Source organism: Triturus cristatus, chromosome 8 (genome assembly GCF_964204655.1).
Source record: "Triturus cristatus chromosome 8, aTriCri1.1, whole genome shotgun sequence".
In the NCBI taxonomy this organism is placed as follows: domain Eukaryota; kingdom Metazoa; phylum Chordata; class Amphibia; order Caudata; family Salamandridae; genus Triturus; species Triturus cristatus.
The window spans coordinates 316748022-316766034 of record NC_140591.1 but is presented as its reverse complement, the minus strand read 5'-3'; positions in this window follow the sequence as shown (position 1 = coordinate 316766034).

Sequence of the window (18013 nt, the reverse complement as noted above, 5' to 3'; positions counted from 1 at the left end):
AGAGAAGAGACAGTTAGATAGTTGGGATGGCAGACAGCGGAATGTACATGGTACGGCACCCCCATGAAGAAGCTGAATATATGGAATGTCCATGGTCTTGCAGCTTTGGATAAACGTAGAAGGGTACATGAGTGTTTGAAAAGATATGGTATCGCTGTTGCATGCCTACAGGAGACGCATGTCTGGGAGGATTCACTACCCTGCCTCAAAAAACGATGGAGAGGGCAACTGTATGCCACCTCATATTCTGGGTTTGCCAGGGGGGTCCTCACATGGGTGGCACCGGGGGTCCCTTTTCAGCATGTACACCATGTGATAGACCCCGAGGGAAGGTATGTTATCCTACACAGGAGGCAGGACCTGAAAGAGTTATGCATTATTAACGTATATGCCCCCAATGCTGAGTCTTCTACTTTTTTCCCTGATGCATTAAAGGTGGCAGCCCCATATCTGGGGAACTATACGCTGCAGACTGAAGATGTTAATTGTGTCCTCGATGGTACTATGCATCGGGTACCTCCGAAGCCCCATACTAAACCACAAATGACAGACACCCTACGTAACTGTGTGGGAGGAATGCAGCTACTGGACGTATGGCGACAGCAACATCCAACAACACGACAATTCTCCTGCAACACCCCAGCCAAGGGTACTTTTAGTAGATTAGATTATTGGCTCCTCTCAGCAACAATTGGGTCCGATGTCCAGGATATAACCTATCTCCCTAGGTATCTCTCTGACCACTCACCTGTATTGCTTGATCTAAATGGTTCACAACCCCAGTCAGCCATTCCTCTCTGGAGACTTGCCGCAGAGGCGTTGTCAGATTCCCCATTTACAGCGGTGATCTCGGAAGCATTAACAGATTATTTTAGGGAGAATTGGGGATCGGTATCAAACAGAGCAAATGAATGGGAAGCCATGAAAGTGGTAATACAAGGCGTATGTATTAAAACATCATATGGGGTGAAACGACAGCTAGAAAACGATATAGCCACACAGGAAAAGCGACTGGGGGAGTTAAAGAAGGAGCTCCCAGAGGCCCCACATAAATTAAAAGAATGGCAGGAAGTGCAAGAAGCAACACTGTTAGATTTAAGCAGACTCGAAAAGCACATACACACCGTAAGTAGGGGCACTACTGGCACACCTGATCCAACAAGAGGTTAATGAAAATGCTATTGTACAGATTCAAGACAAACAGAGTATGGTGAATTTTCACAGACAGCAATTGTCGAAGCCTTTGCAGACCATCTGGAGGAGGTGTGTACACAACGATCCCCTCCATTGCAGGATAAGATCCGTGAATTCTGAAGTATAGTTGAGCTTCCCCGGTTAGCGGCCGAAGAGATGGAGACGCTAAGGGCTCCAATTCAAAGAGAAGCGCTCCTGGCAGCCATCAAGCATCTTAAAACAGTCAAAAGTCCCGGAGCGGATGGCTCCACTGTTGGCTGACTATCTGCTAGAGGTGTACAACGAAGCATATGAAACAGGTGTGCTTCCGCAGTCAATGAGTGAGGCCCTGGTGGCCATAATACCTAAACCGGACAGAGACCCTCTACTACCTAACTCGTATAGACCAATCTCTTTTTAAAAATTGATGTAAAAATACTAAGTAATATCATGGCAACACGCCTTCTTCAGTGGCTATCCCGCATAGTTCAAACGGACCAGGCACGATTTATACCTAAGCGGTGCACAATACACAACCTGAGGAGACTGGCACATATCTGGCATGCCCCCTGCTTAATGGGTGATGATCATGCATTAGCCCTATTAGACATAGAGCAAGCTTTCGACTCTGTGGAATGGACATATCGATGGCAGATTCTGCAGAAGATTGGGGTGGGGGAAGGTCTTGTTAAATGGACTAGGGTACTCTACACAGCCCCCACGGCACGGATAAAGGTAAAAAATGTGGTGTCTAGACCTGTGGCGTTTGGCAGGGGCACCCGACAGGGGTGCCCACTCTTGTTCGCACTGAGCATGGAGCCATTGGGGGCTGCCCTAAGAGACAGACTGGGGGGTGGGGTGTTCAATTGGGCAGACTCAAACACGTGGTCTCACTATACCCTTATTACACCTTGGTTTATTTACAGCAGCCCTCAACTTCGTTGCCGCGCTTGCTGACAACCCTACTGGAATTTGGTAGGGTATCTGGCTTTAAGCTAAATAAAGGGAAATCTAAGCAAATTCCCATTGGTAGACTAGCAGGGATACCCCGAGCGGAGTTGCACCAAAGCGAGTTACAATGGGCAGGTGAGGGAAAGAGATATCTGGGAATCTAATTGGCAAATGCAGCGGCCGTCTACCATGACCTAAATATAGGGAGGATAGTGGAAGGGATAAGGGGATCCGTATGTTTCTGGCGGGGCCTACCCTTCTCCTATATGGGGAAAATAGCAATAATAAAAATGATAACTCTACCATGATGTTTGTATGCGATGCAACATACCTTGTTTATCATCCCAAAACATTATTTTAGGACCCCAGACCAACTCCTGATGGATTTTTTATGGGGCAATAAACGTAGAGAGTGAGCCTGACAACTCTACAGAGAACTTGGGGAAGGGGGAGGGGGGGCTTGAGGTCCCATGTTTGGAGCTCTATTACATGGCGTCCCAGCTGCAACATGCAGTACATTGGATAGATGCTGAAAGTAATTGGGAGACTGATCTGTTGGCAGGTACATATGGCGATCACACCCTGCCACAAATCTTAATGTTTGGGAGGCGACCTCCGCCCCTGACCCCATATGTTATCCGACATGTCGCTCATGTGTGGGAAGGGGTAGTCAGGAGAGTAGTATTGCATGCCCCCTACGCCCCTGACATGCCAATCTGGGCAATACGTCTATTTACCCGAATTGCGGACTCTATGTCCATGCGACGGTGGAGAGAGGGTGGGTGTCAAATGCTGGGAGACCTGTATGCGGATGGAAGATTCATTACCCAAAGAGGAGGCATGCATTCGAGACCTTCGGGCTAGAAACAGGGCAATTTCTACAATAGGGGAAAATATCAAGCGTGACCCGTGAAATATGGCAGGGGTTTCTGGCGGAACCACCCACCACCAATATATTGTCAGTAATGCTCTATATGGCGCAAGGCAAAAGATGAATATCAGACTTATACAGAGCTCTACGAGACGACCTACCGCACACGACACTACCGGTAAAGAGTAGATGGGATGCCGTACTGGAAGAACCAATATCGGATAAGGAATGGGAAAACGTACAGGAAGGGGTGCGCACAGTCAGTTCCAATGCCCGTTTCAAGCTCCTACAATATAATATCATAAATCCGGCCACTCTACATACAATTTACCCAGCGCGTAGCAGCGAGTGCCCGAGATGTAAAGCACAAGCAGCAGATTTCCTACATATGGTTTGGGCGTGTGAGCAGTTGAGCACATACAGGGACGCTATAATCACAAGTGTACAGAGGGCGACTGGTTGGACGATTCCCAAAAATGCCCGACAGGTACTGTTGGGTCTACTCTCTACCCCCAAAAACAAAAAACTAAGCAGATGGTTTGTCACACTGGGATTAGTGATAGCGAAACGACACATAGCAATCAGCTGGCTCAGACCTCGGCCACCAAAGGTAGAGGACTGGATGAGAGATATGAGTGAATGGGCTACCGCCGAAAAAGTGCGAATGAAAGCAGTGCGTACAAACGTAAAAGTGGAGGAGGGCCTAATGGCATGGTCCCAGATATTGGCGGACCTCTATGAAAAGCAAGACGATAGCACTCAGGTTATGGAAACTGAAATGGGGAAAGGCACAGGGCGACAACACCTGGATGGATAGAGGACATATAGCAGAGATCAACTCTGGTTGTTGAGGTGCAACGAAAAGATACATTAAAACTTGATTTCATGGTATATACAGGAGATGGGAAGAGGGTGGGAGGGGTGGGGGCAGAGGGTAAAGTTGGGATTGGCATGACTTATATAGATAGCACAAAATGCATAATATGTTTACGACATATGGTTGAATAAGTTAACGAAACAGGAAAAAAAAAAAAAAAAAAAAAAAAGGGATGTGCTCCCACTGTCAATCTTTTCTCTCAATTTGTGGTCCGGCCCTCCCAGCAGTGGAATGACCAAAGTTACAGAATATTTGAATAAGTCGGATGTTATTTGATTTGAAGGTAGTGAATGGAGGCGCACACCTATTATCTCTACTTCTAACTATGGTTAATATAGTTGGATTAATGGTGCTACAGTGTTACGCTTGCTGTCTGTATCAAGCGTCTGGTCAAATATTACAATTATGCAAATCGGGAGGTTTGTATACACCGTGCACTGTTCACATTGGGTTCTAAGCAAACCCTAAAACTCCTTATTCCATATATGCAAACTTAAGTGAGAAACTCAAGTCAAAAATTGAGTCAAATCATTCATGTATTTCTTTGACAATCATATAAACTGTATATTTTTTCACAGAAAACCTGAGTCAATATGGTGAACATAAATCATCCATGTCAATACATGTAATGTCGAATCATAACATAACATTCAATTGTTACATCATTAACATCATGATTAACAATATTTCTCCATAAACATTCTCAAAGAGCCTGATGCATTTCGGGACTGAATCGTCCTTTCGTCAGGGGCAACCTGTGGATAAAAATGAAATTTTACAATGTATGTTGATACAACAGATAAATATATTACTTTACAGACATCTGGTGGGTTACATTACCCAAATTGTCCTCTAACTGCAAACTATGTGCTCAGTCAGCTAGGTGTTTGAATGTGAGTGCTCCACACACGTATGGTTAGTAAAACAGAAAGTGAAAGGTATTTTCCCATATTGCCGAGCTCAAGTTCAGTAGACCATCTAATTCATATCAATACCCATAGCGTGATCCACAATATATGCATGCTCATAGGATGTGAGAGATGAATCCGAACTGTCCGTGTTTAATTTCAATCGTGAACAGACATGCTCATCATAGCGTGCCTTCCAAATAAAGAACCCTACCTTCAAGAAAAGAATAAACCACAAATAGATATCCGGTTTCTCCTGTGTAAAAACATGTAAAAAAACGAGAAAAAAACGATAACGGTAATGTTGCTAAAACCTAAACCGATGTACCAGAGTCACCTCAGGATCATATGTAGACCTGAATAAATAGCTCACCTATATATCCTGGTTTGCGTTCTTCACCACTCTTACAGTTAATCCTCATGGCATGAGTAAACAGTTAAAAGGTAACCGAACTTGGTATCAATAACGTGAATGAGCATGTGACTGAAATGAGAAATTAAAACCCACGGAAAATGGGACCCGGGGGGACCGCGGCGCGAGCCGGGTGTCCCCCTGGGAAGGTTCGCGCGATGGTACAGACCACGCAGCGAATCACGTGTTAGGTAGGGGGCGGGGCTTAGGTTTTTCACCGTTGGGAAGGCGTTTAGGCGGGAAACGATCGCTGAGGCAGGGAGACGGTCGTTTTTTGTGCCGTTTTTTGCCTCATTATTTATTTAATTGGTTTTTAACTAAAGTAGCTGGTCATGGCTGACGACCCAGCTGTTCAGAATGCGCTCCGTGTTCTGTATGAGGCAGGCCGGGTTGACTTACTGGCCCCTGGTGTTCCTGACTTAATGTCTTCAGCTGTGAGGCGCCCGAAGAGATTGGCGGCGAAAGGTGTGAGCGACGCAGTGGCAGCTTGTCTTCCTGCCAAAGGACGTGTGCAGGAGATGGCCACCAGAGGTGAACTCGCCCCTTTTTCAGCTAAGGATCCACGCGGCAGGCCTGCTCGTTTGAGCTCCCATTCCCGGCTCCTGACAGCGCGCTGCGCCTCTGCACCAACAGTCACGGTGAGGGAGTCTGGGGAGGTCTCTGTGACTCGGGTGGGACGAGCCCGTCGTCGAGTCAGCGCCAGGGGAGGCGCGGTTTCTAGAAGCCTGCCTGCATCATCACGTAGAGGTACAGGTGGGAAGGGGAGGGGAATGTCTAGTGAGGGTGCTGACATTATGTTTATTGAGTCCCCTTCTCCTGCAAAACGGGCGTCTTTGAAGGGCGCAGAGTATTTTTTGAACAGACCCGGTTACTTTTCTGGGCATAATATTGACATTGCTCCTCCTGTTTTGTCATTGGGACGCTCTGCAGCTTTGGTGGACTATCCCAGCGATAGTGGTGGGGAGGAGGAGGTTTGTCTAGACAGGTCATCTTTTTCTATCCCTTCTGAGGCTTGTGGGGGACGCCTAGAGAAGGGAAACTATTGCGGTAAGCGTTTTTCAGTTTCTGGGGTGTCCCCTTTACCTAGGGGCCCCCCTGGGTCCAAAGGTGTGTATGCTCTCACATCAGCAGTTGGCTTGGAGCAAGTTACTCCTTCTTGTCTCCCTTTGGGTGAAGATGTGTCAGAGAATGTGGCTACGGTGATACAGAGGTCATCGGAAGATGCTGGGCCTTTACAGGAAGATACTGTTATTAATTCTTCAGACATTGTCTCCATTTTCCCGGCTTCTCGCCCCCCTCCTTGTCACCCGCAGGTGGATTTTGATTCTCCTTTTGGTCCTCAACGTGGTCAATGGATTTGGGTTGAGCATGCTGTTCCTGACTCTTCGGAGGCGGATGCTTATAATCATGTCTCTGGTAATGGTAAGTTATCGCATTCTGGCACGAGCGGCGAGGAGGCGGTAGGTTATTCAGTCCAGCAGACAGCTCAAGTTTTTCCTCAAAGCAATTCAGAAACAGGTTTCGCCTTTTGGTAACGTGCCATTTTCGTCAAGCGGATCAGGTGCGGATCTTAATATAGCGGCCGGGCTCTCTATTCGGAGGCCTGTGACCAATTGGGAGTTTTACGATGGTGGGGTGGGAGATGGCGAAATGCCAAGTACAAGCAAGGATGTTTGTGAAGCCCCAGAGGTGCAGGGTATTCAAGGTCTGGGTTATTTTGATGGTACTGAAGATGTTTTTTCAGAAAAGGATCGTGGGGGTAATGATTGTTGTTCCGAACATGTTCCTTTCGTGCCTTCAACGGGTGCGGGGGCAACCAATTCTGCTAGTGTCTTACAGAAGTCAAGTGCGGATTTCACGGCGGACCAAGAGCGGCATCGCGATTGTCAGCGTCGTGATGATCCTCGGGAATTTCAGAAGCGTGCTGCACAACTAACGTCAGGTAAGCCTCATTGGTGGGCTGCTTGGTCTCAACCTTGGGTAGGCAAAATTTTGCCAGGCTCAGTGGGGGTGGACGAGTTAAATACATCTAAGGTGTTGGGGGTTGGTTTTGGTGGGGATACAAGGGACAAGGCTTTTCGAATATCTATTTCAGGTAATGCGGATAGATCCAGCAAAAGGTCTTCGTTGGGTAGTGGGGTTGCTGAGGTTGGTCCTGCTGGTTCAAGTCAGGTGAAGGCTACTGCTGGGACTCGGCAGAAGCTTCCTTATATGGGTCTTGCCATGCCATTAGGCATACATCTGTCAGTTAACACCAAGAATAAGATTTGGCTTCATGAATTTGTCGATATTTTTAAACTCCTTCATAGGGATATTCAAGCCAGAGAGGGGTTCAAGGAGGAGGAGTGGGAACTTTCTAGGCGGCCCAGGGTCCCAAAGTCTATAGAAAATTGGACTGCAGCTTTTTTGATATATGCTAGCGTGTATTGTGAGAGGTATCCGGACAGGGCTATTTCATTGTTTAAATACATGGACACCATTCGTAAGGCACATTTGCAGTTTGGGGGCTATGCATGGCTTAATTATGATGAAGAATTTAGAGCGAGGATCAGTATGTTTAAAGATAAACCGTGGGGTGAAGTAGATCAAGAGCTTTGGCTGCAGTGGATGTCCTCTGCTCAGCCGGTTGCGTCAACGCACACTGCAAGTGGTCTGCCGATTATATATCGGCCCTTTCTGCCTCGCCCCGCTCCAGTCGGGGCGGGGGTTACAGGAAGGGGTCAATTGCCGATGCCAGGGGCCTGCTGGAATTTTAACCGGGGCTCATGCACTAGGCAATTCTGTAGGTTCAAACACGAGTGCTCCCAATGTGGCGGTAGACATGCCATCACCCAATGCTTCGCTAAACAGCCTCAAGGGGGTTCAGGGAGTTTTCCAAGGGGTGGAGGGGGATTCCCTCAACTTATGTCAAAGGGCTCATACCCCAATTAATCTGATGCGTTTGCTGCCTTGGTTGGAAGCTTATCCTGATTATGAAGCTGCGTCCAAACTGTTTTGGGGTTTTAAAGAAGGTTTTCGCATTGGCTACCAAGGGCCTCGTGATCACCGTTGGGCTGACAATCTAAAATCTGCTAAGGAACTGCCTCAAGTGGTGCAACGGAAATTGGAGGCTGAAATTAAAGCTGGTCGTGTAGCTGGGCCTTTTATTCAATGCCCCTTGGAGAATTTGATAATATCTCCGTTGGGGGTAGTCCCTAAAAAACGGGTTGGTGAGTTCAGAATGATTTTACACCTGTCATGGCCGGAAGGCCAATCTATTAACGATTTCATTTCCCCTGAGGATTCCAATGTCTCTTATGCGTCCGTGGATGACGCTTTGAGATTGGTACGGGAGATAGGGGTTGGTGCAGAATTAGCAAAATGTGATATTCAATCGGCCTTCCGTTTACTTCCTATCCATCCATCGGATTTTGAATTGCTAGGTATGTTTTTTAATGGAGCTTTTTACGTTGACAAAGTACTTCCTATGGGGTGCTCAGTGTCTTGTGCCTTGTTTGAAACGTTTAGCACGTTCCTACAATGGTGTTTTTCGGTGAGGAGTGGCCACACACATGTCTGTCATTACTTGGACGATTTTTATGTTCATTGGCGATGCACAACTAAAACAATGTCTTAAAGGTCTCGAATTCTTTCAGGACTTGGCTGAGGAGTTTGGTGTTCCGCTGGCTCCTGAAAAAACGGAAGGTCCTTGCACTAAGCTCGTATTTTTGGGCATAGAGATAGACACAGTAGCTATGATGGCTAGTTTGCCAACTGCAAAGGTAGAAGAGATCAGGTCTTTTCTTTTGGAGGTGCTGGGTAAGGATAAGATTGAGCTTCGGCAAGTCCAACGGCTGTTGGGCTATTTGAATTTTGCTTGTCGAGTTGTTAGGGCAGGCAGGACTTTTTGCAGAAGGTTGGGTTTTGCGATGTCCGGAGCCTACCTTCCTCACCACAGAATTCGTCTTACCAAAGCCATCAAGGAAGATCTTCGGGTGTGGTTAACCTTTTTGTCAGATTTCAATGGAGTTTCTTTATATTTTCTTGGTGACAATACTATTTGGCAGATACAGATTTTTTCGGATGCCTCTGGAGCACACGGTTTTGGTCTTTTTTGGGAGGGTCGTTGGTGTGCGGAGGCATGGCCACGCCATTGGTTATCACAAGGGCGCAGTATTGCTTTCCTTGAGTTGTTTCCATTAATTGTGGCCCTGATGGTTTGGGGTGTGGAATTCAGTAACAGATGTGTAATGTTCCACATTGATAACATGGCTGTGGTTCAGCTCATAAATAATCAGAAGGCCAAAGATCTAAGGGTGTTGAGGCTTTTGCGTTTTTTCATGTTGCTCAGCTTAAAATGCAATATTGTTTTTCGTGCAAAGCACATTCCAGGTGTCAATAATTCAATTGCAGACGCCTTGTCTCGTTCTAATTGGCAGAAATTCCGCAACTTGGCGCCTGGTGCAGACACCTACAAAACTCCAATCCCGCAAGACATCTGGGTGCTGGGGGAATGAGAATCATCGATTTGGTCAAGAAATCGATAGCCCCTGCTACTAGACGCACTTATCTGCAGGCTTGGTCTGAATTTTTAACTTTTATGAGATCACATTGTTTTGAAGGTCCTTTATTGGATTCCAAGTTTTGTATGTTACAGTTTGTTTTATCTTTAGTCAATAAAGGTTTATCACACACAACCATTTCTGGCAAATTGGCTGGGATTTCTTTTTATGGTCAGCTATGGTGGGGTCAAGATTTAGTTGGGGATGTTGTGTTGCGGCGGATGCTCAAAGGTTTGAGCAGGGAGCGGACACAGTCCGGGCCTTTACGAGAACCTATTACTTTTGGATTGTTACAGCAGTTACTAGTTCAATTGCCTTTTTGTTGTTATGACCATTGGGAAGTGTCGCGCTTTCGTCTATGTATGATTTGGTTGTTTTTTGGTGCCTTTCGGGTTTCAGAATTATTGGGGCTGCGAGGACAAATGGGGATTCGGTCCAGTGAAATTGATTTTCAACGTGGGGTGTCAATCAAGTTATTTTTGAAAAAGTCTAAAACTGACCAGTTGGGTAAAGGTGTTTGGGTTAAGTTGAGTGGGAGTGGGGTTCAAGGATGTTGTCCGATTGGGGAATGGGATTCATTTGTAGGTTCCCCTGAGTTCATACATGGGCCCATATTTTTGCATCAAGATGGGTCAAAAATTACTGATGCTCATTTATTGGCTGTTTTACGCAAATCCTTGAAGAAGATTGGGAGGGACCCCTTACTTTTTGGGACTCACTCATTTAGGATCGGGGCAGCTACGGAAGCGGCTAAATTGGGCTGGGACTGGGAGGACATTAAGAGGATTGGTAGGTGGAAGTCTGCATGTTGTTCTCGTTATGTCAGACTATGATGGCTTATCCGTTTGCTTTGATACAGGCTAATTTTTACTTTTCTACCTAGGTCGTGCCATCAATTCTTTTTTCTCAAAAATGCGTACTTGGATCATAGGTCATTCCTTCGTCAAGTGGTCTGCTGTTTTTGCAGAACGTCAGATCTACGGCAGGTCGCTCGGACTTCCTAGCAAAGGCCACGAAGTTCTATGGAAGGGTAACGGTGGGATGAGGTGGAGCAAGTTGTTTTCTACGCTATCTGAATTATCAACTGATAGAGGTTTTCCAGACTTGTTAATCATACATTTAGGTGAGAATGATCTTGTACCTTTATCTGGGTTATCGCTCTTGAAACAAATGCAATTGGATCTAGCAGTCATCAAGAACAATTGGGTGGGTACGTCTCTGGTGTGGACCGAATTTATTTATAGACAACAGTGGAGGGGGGCCCGCAATCATTCAGCCATGGAAAAAGCTCGCAAAAAATTAAACCGTGCGATGAAGATTTTTTGCAATGCAATGGGTATTCAGGTGTTGTCTCATGATAACATTACCAGTGTCGAGTATCATCTTTTTCAGGAGGATGGGGTTCATTTATCCCAGTTAGGTCAAGCCTACTATATGATGGAATTACGGGACTTGCTGGCGGGTTTTTGGAATGAGAATCTTTGGTGTGATCATCTTTTAAAGTAGAGTATGTTGTTTTTTTTTTGAGCATATTTGTTTTTGGGGGTGGGCCAGGAAAACTCTTTGGGATTTCCTGGGTGGCGGTTTTTTGAGGGTTTGGATAGTCTGGAGCGGGCTTATCCTTCCCTCTGGGGCGGGGGGAGGGTGGAGGAAAAGCTGGACAGGTAAACCAAAATGGTCAAAAAGGAAATGATGCCATTGGGGCAGTACATGGGGTAATTTATGGTAAATTTTGGTTGGGGTATTTTTGGAATTGTTTGTGGCAAAAATGTTTGGGAAGCAATTTGATAATATTTACATTGTATCAATAAGTGGTTCTTAGTTACCTGTCCTAATAAAGTGACCTTTTTTGCTAAGTCAAAATTTGGTGTGGTCTGTCTTATTGCGCGATGGGACCCGGGGGGACCGCGGCGCGAGCCGGGTGTCCCCCTGGGAAGGTTCGCGCGATGGTACAGACCACGCAGCGAATCACGTGTTAGGTAGGGGGCGGGGCTTAGGTTTTTCACCGTTGGGAAGGCGTTTAGGCGGGAAACGATCGCTGAGGCAGGGAGACGGTCGTTTTTTGTGACCCTCCCTCCCACCCTCTTTTTTCTGTATAAAAAAAAAAAAAAAAATGTAATAAAAAAAAAAAATATATATATATATATATATATATATAAAAAAAAAATATATATATAAAAAAATAAAAATAAAAAAAAAAATATATATATATATATATATAATATATATTGATGAATTTTTTGATCTTAAGTCACGTTTAGGACAGGTGACATTTTGTTTCTGTTCATGTGTTTTTCTTTCATGCGGTTTTTTGAGGGTTTGGATAGTCTGGAGCGGGCTTATCCTTCCCTCTGGGGCGGGGGGAGGGTGGAGGAAAAGCTGGACAGGTAAACCAAAATGGTCAAAAAGGAAATGATGCCATTGGGGCAGTACATGGGGTAATTTATGGTAAATTTTGGTTGGGGTATTTTTGGAATTGTTTGTGGCAAAAATGTTTGGGAAGCAATTTGATAATATTTACATTGTATCAATAAGTGGTTCTTAGTTACCTGTCCTAATAAAGTGACCTTTTTTGCTAAGTCAAAATTTGGTGTGGTCTGTCTTATTGCGCGATGTTACTCAACCTCTTGGCAAGGCTAAAATATCGAGAAGGCATCTATTTCTACGTAGCGGATACCCAGAATATCCTAACACCAAGAGAAAAATGCGACAAAGTGTAGCGTTAAGCAATACTGTAATATGTAAAGGCGGAAACAATAATTATATGGCGATTGTGGGAGGCGGTGACTCTCTTACCGGTGATAAAATAGGGGAACCGTAACTTCAAAAAACAGCTGCTGATGCCATGTCAAAGAAGTTTACCCGGAAAGTTGAATGTATATAATTGCAAATGTGAACGTAAAGATAGGACTGCCGTAATTCAACGTGGTCGCCATGTTGCAACAGGGCTGAAGGATATTATGCATAACTGGCAAGATATCTACATGAGGCATAGTAAGCCATGTGAGATGTCTATAATAGGATGGGCTAATAGCCAAGTATAATCGGATAAGCTAATAGCCAGATATATGCGTGTAAATGCAATATAAAAAAATAATGGGAAAACTGTGAAAAGGAGGATTCTTGGTATGTGATATTACCTAAACTGATGGAATAGATAACTGAACAAGTGTGGTGCTTGCGAATACCTCTACTTACTGAAATCTATATTAAATGTAAAATTATAAACGATCCGGAGAATATGGGGATAGAGTGATGGTATATGAAGATAATGGGCAAACGGATCTGACCTGACACGTGATTTAAAGAGATGTAGTTCTAAAGTGACAGTTCAATTATCGCTTGATGATCTGAGGTGGGGAAGCCAGATAATAAATACACGCGTGTGGGCTGAAACCAACTCGGGTAGATTTAAGGTCGACGAGGACAGAATGTGAAAGATGGCAGGTCATGTATGTAAAAGAAACCAATGGTTAACCAACGTGAGAGAACAATATAGATCACGCCACCACCACGTACATATGTGTTAGTAACCATTGGATGTTATTTGATAACACAAATGCCAATAAAGTTAAATTTAAAAAAAAGAATAAACTTCGGCTTTTGTTATGGGTGAAGCTGGAATCTGATAAGTCCCTTCCCTGCCTTCAAGTTGCTGCTCGGAACAAAAGCAGACAACGTGCAGGCACTGCTGAAAGTGTACCGGTGTCAGAAAATCACACCAGGACGAGGTCAGCAAACTTCTGTGAGGCCCAACCTCTTGGCAGGGTAGATGGCATCTACCCCACTTAAAATAGTGGGTAGGATTTGTCTACCCACGTCTACCCTCAACTCGATGTGAGCCCTGCTTTTAATAAGTACTTCTCAGTGCCATGCTATGATGTGCCTTATTAATGTTAAAGCTTATACATGTTAAAGAATTACACTTTATTGAACTTTGAAGAGACTTCAACATATTTTAGTGATTTGATGTATGATTTACATAAACCATATTTTCAGGGCTCGGCTTTTGCCCTGGCTTTAAGATCTGAGACAGACCCTTGGCTCGGCTCTGCCTCGGCTATCCCTGTTCATTTGATGGCTCCCACACCTGTAGATTGGAATGACTCAACGTTATTGATGACATCAGACAGGAGACACCAGGTATACTGTGTAATGCATTAGAAATTGTAAACATCGAGGTGGGGCTTTATCTCCACCCTATCCACATTCTCTTGTTACTGTGGTAACGCTGAGTGCTCAAACACAGTGGTAACAGCAAAGATTGAGTAGCACTGAAAAGGGGAGACGAGAGTAGGGCACATGTGAGTGGCCTGTCACCATGACCTTGTGAGTGCCTTCCTTTGTTTCTAGATCTGGGCTGCATGAGGTTGGGCAGTCATGGTTTTATTTCATTAGAGATGGACTATAAGTTTGACGGCGGAAGATACCCAAGTTTCTGCAGCTGAGGGTTATCCTGAGTTGTTATCCTTAGGGTTATGCCTCAAGATGGGAGAATGAAGGGAATACTCAAAGGTTACATGTTACAGTTTTTAATGTGGGCGTATTGGTATACCAGGGACCAACTGTATAACTTTGCCCGCAGGGATAGGAAAAGAGATGATACATTCTGAGATGCTTTACTTCTGCATGCGATGAGGTGTGGCCTAATGAATAACCCTGTGCTGAGATGGGAGGTAAATCGAGACTTGTAACATGGAACATTAAAGACATGAAGGATTATAATGAATTGTACAGAATATCCTCCTATTTACCATTACATGGCATAGCAATTGTGATGCTGCAGGAAACACAGATGACCCATGAAGAACAGCATTGGCAAAGCCAATTGGTCTCACCTATGGGAGGGCTTTAGGCTTATCCAATATCTTTTATTCATGTTGTACAGCAGCGTGACTGTGGTTCAGCATGGCTAAAGATTAGTGGCATGGCATAGAGTGGCGTAGAGTAGAGTGGTGAGGAGTAGAGTGGTGTAAAGGAGAGTGACATAGAGGAGAGTAGTTTAGAGTGGCGTGGAGTAGAGTAGCGTAGAGTGGATTGTCGCAGTGTAGATTGGCTTAGAGTAGAATGGCTTACAGTAGAGTGAAGTGGCATCGAATAGAGTGAAGTGGTGTGGAGTGGAGTGGCAGAGAGTAGAGCGGCTTAGATTAGAGCGACATGGAGTGGTGGAGAGTGCGTACAGTGGCATAGAATAGAGTGGAGTGGCGTATAGAGGAGTTATTTAGAGTGAAGTGGTTTAGAATATAGTGGTTTGGAGAGGTTTAGAGTAAATTGACATGGAGTGGCATAGAGTGGTATGAAGTGGTGCAGAGTGGCATAGATTGGCTTAGAGAAGAGTGGTGTAGAGTGGAATGGCTAAGAGTAGAGGGGCATAGAGTGAAGTGGAGTAGAGTGGAGTGATGCAGAGAAGAGTAGAGTGGTGTAGAGTAGAGTGGATTGACATAGAGTAGAGTAGAGTGGCATGGCGTGGCATAGAGTGGTGTAGAGTGGTGTAGAGTGGAGTAGAGTGGCATAGAGTAGAGTGAAGTGCCATAGAGTAGAGTGACATAGAGTGGAGTGGCGTAGCGCTGAGTGTCATAAAGTGGCTTAGAGTTGCATGGTATGGAGTCGAGTGACGTGGAGTGGATTGGAGTGGCATAGAGTGGAGTGCATGGAGTGGAGTGGTGTAGAGTGGAATAGCAAAGTAGAGTGGCGTACAGTTGTGGGTGTATGTAACTTAAACAAGAAACAAAACTTAAAATCAATTTAAAGTTATGAGGCATAAATGGGATGAATGGCTGAAAGGCAACTAAAACAGTTGTGCAGAGGCAAGGGGCATGACAGTGTAAATGTGCTGTTAGTGTGGCATTTATTTATTATTAAGATTTAATCCAATCCATGTAAAATTTAATTTTAGTTGTACGAGTAAGCAAAAGGATGCAGGCATAGATAAACAATGTCCAGAAATGTGTTTGAAAACAGAACGAATGGAGACAGCAGCACAAGAACTGGAAACAGAGGAAGTGTCCTGAAATGCACCTTCCGAGGATGCTGGGCAACCGGCTGAACTTGGTCATTAATGTGTAGACGGATCTGGCCCCTGTTCATTTTGCCAAGTCCCTTGAACAGCTTTGGGAACTTGTGGACAATGTTACTGTCATTGCTGACACGATACAGGATTTCCACCAACCGCAGTCGTTCGGCCGTCGGCAAACTAAGGAGACAGTCAGCCTCCAGCCCTTCTATGACATGTATCACGGCAGGAACTGATATTGTTTGGTGTCTCAGCATGGTTGAAAACTTCCCGAGACAAGGAAGTGGCTTCCTGGACATCCAGGTGTAGACCCGGACATGTGCTGGACTCAGTCGAGGACGAGGTTTCATTTTCTCGTACTCCGTCACGGGGATGTAGTTCAGATTTGAATCAATCTGTGCTCGGTCCATGGTCCACAGAAAGAAAAGGAAGTGACGTCCGGCGGGCGACGGCCTACTAGGAGGCAGCAAAGAAGAGTGACAGTGAAGCCAACAAACGGTAAGCAATGGGTGACTTCAAGCCCTTTATTGTAAACAATACCCCTGACAAGCTAGAGCGCAGGCCATACCTAAAAAGGGAACATTTGTAAAAAATGGAGAGAGCAGACTGTAACGTATTCCTGTTATACAAAGGAGTTGTTTACCTGGGTGTCCTGTTTGTGATGAAAGAGATCAAAACAGATCCCAAGGATAGATACCTCCTCATGTGCAGTACATGGGACCCAAAGGACATATGATTATTTAACATATATTCATTGAATGTAGATGAATAGAGGTTTTATGGGTGCATGCAGGAGGCATCACTGCCCTACATACATATTGAACGGGTGTGGACTGGCGATCCAAAGTGTGTATTCAATGGCCAGCCTGAACTTCCACCAAAACATGGCACTGTGATTTCAGTAGTAGAAGCAATGGAAGGGACTGATCTGATTGACATACGGAGAGCACAACAGATTAAGTCTACTAGTATTAATCACCGAACTTCTGACACGCATACTACATTGGTCTTATTGGTTTCATTGCTTTAATAAAAGAGTGAAATTATAAGCAGACTGGAGCTGAATAGCAAGTGAGGTTTCTGACAGACCACCTTCCATTAGTGACAATGTATGATGTTGAACTAGGATCCCAACCTAACAACTCAGGGTAGAACTCTGTGAGATAGAGCTTTCAGAGCTGGCTGCAGCCCGTTATTATACATTTTTCTAAAAACAATTGGTGCTACACCAATAGCAAGGAACCAGAATGGGAATCATTTAAAGTGGCGCTCAGGGGGAAATGCAGATATATGGTACCAAATTACAACTTGAGCAAAAAATAAAAGATCAACAAAGATTTATGATGGCCTTGGAAAGAGAGCTGCCCCTAAACCTGACAGAATGTCGGGAATTGTAATGCAGAAAAGAATCATAACAGATACATGGGACACATTGGTCAGATTTACCACTATTGCCTATAGACAGAGACAGAGACCTAAAAGGGGGGGGGGGGGGGGGGAGTTAAAAGTGGAAGGCTGCTGGCCTGGTTACTAAAGAGGGAAAAACTATAACCCCTGTCATGCACATGAGTGACAGTAGGGCGAGAGACAAGTAGGCATCAATGCTGCTTTCTGCTGTCACCTGGAGGAACTATGGGGCTTATTTACATGCCCCTTGCACGCCAGTGCGTCACAAGGGTGGCGCACTTTGCTGCCCCACATTTACAAGGACAGGAAAAACCACTCTGCTTGGCTTTTCCTTTCCTTGGAAATACGGCTCCTTTACACGCAGCACTTTGCGTGGTAGGGGCGTTCCATGGGTGTTGCTGTGGGTGTTCCCACACAACACCCATGGAACCTGACATTTCCAGATTTACAAGAAATCGTAAACCTGCAAATGTGTCTGAATGCTACGCCTGCCAGGGGAGGCGTAGGGAGCAGCAACGAGGAGAAATGTATTAATTTCTCCTCGGTTTTTTTCCTCTTTCTATGCATGCTGCATTCACATAGAATGAGGAATTCACCTCTTGTGATTGTTTATGTGCAGGAAAGTGTCCCTTCCTGCACATACACAATCATTTAAAAAAATTATGTTTTGCAACTTCTATGTGTACTAATGCAGCACACACAGAAGTTAAAAAACGCCGATTTCAGATTGTCTATGTGCAGGAAGGGCCACCTTCCTGCACATAAATGTTTATTTTTATGAGATTTATAGAGCGCTCAAATACCCGTGGGTGTCTCGGCGCTAAGGACAGCAGCGTGAAACTTGTACCAGGAGACTTATT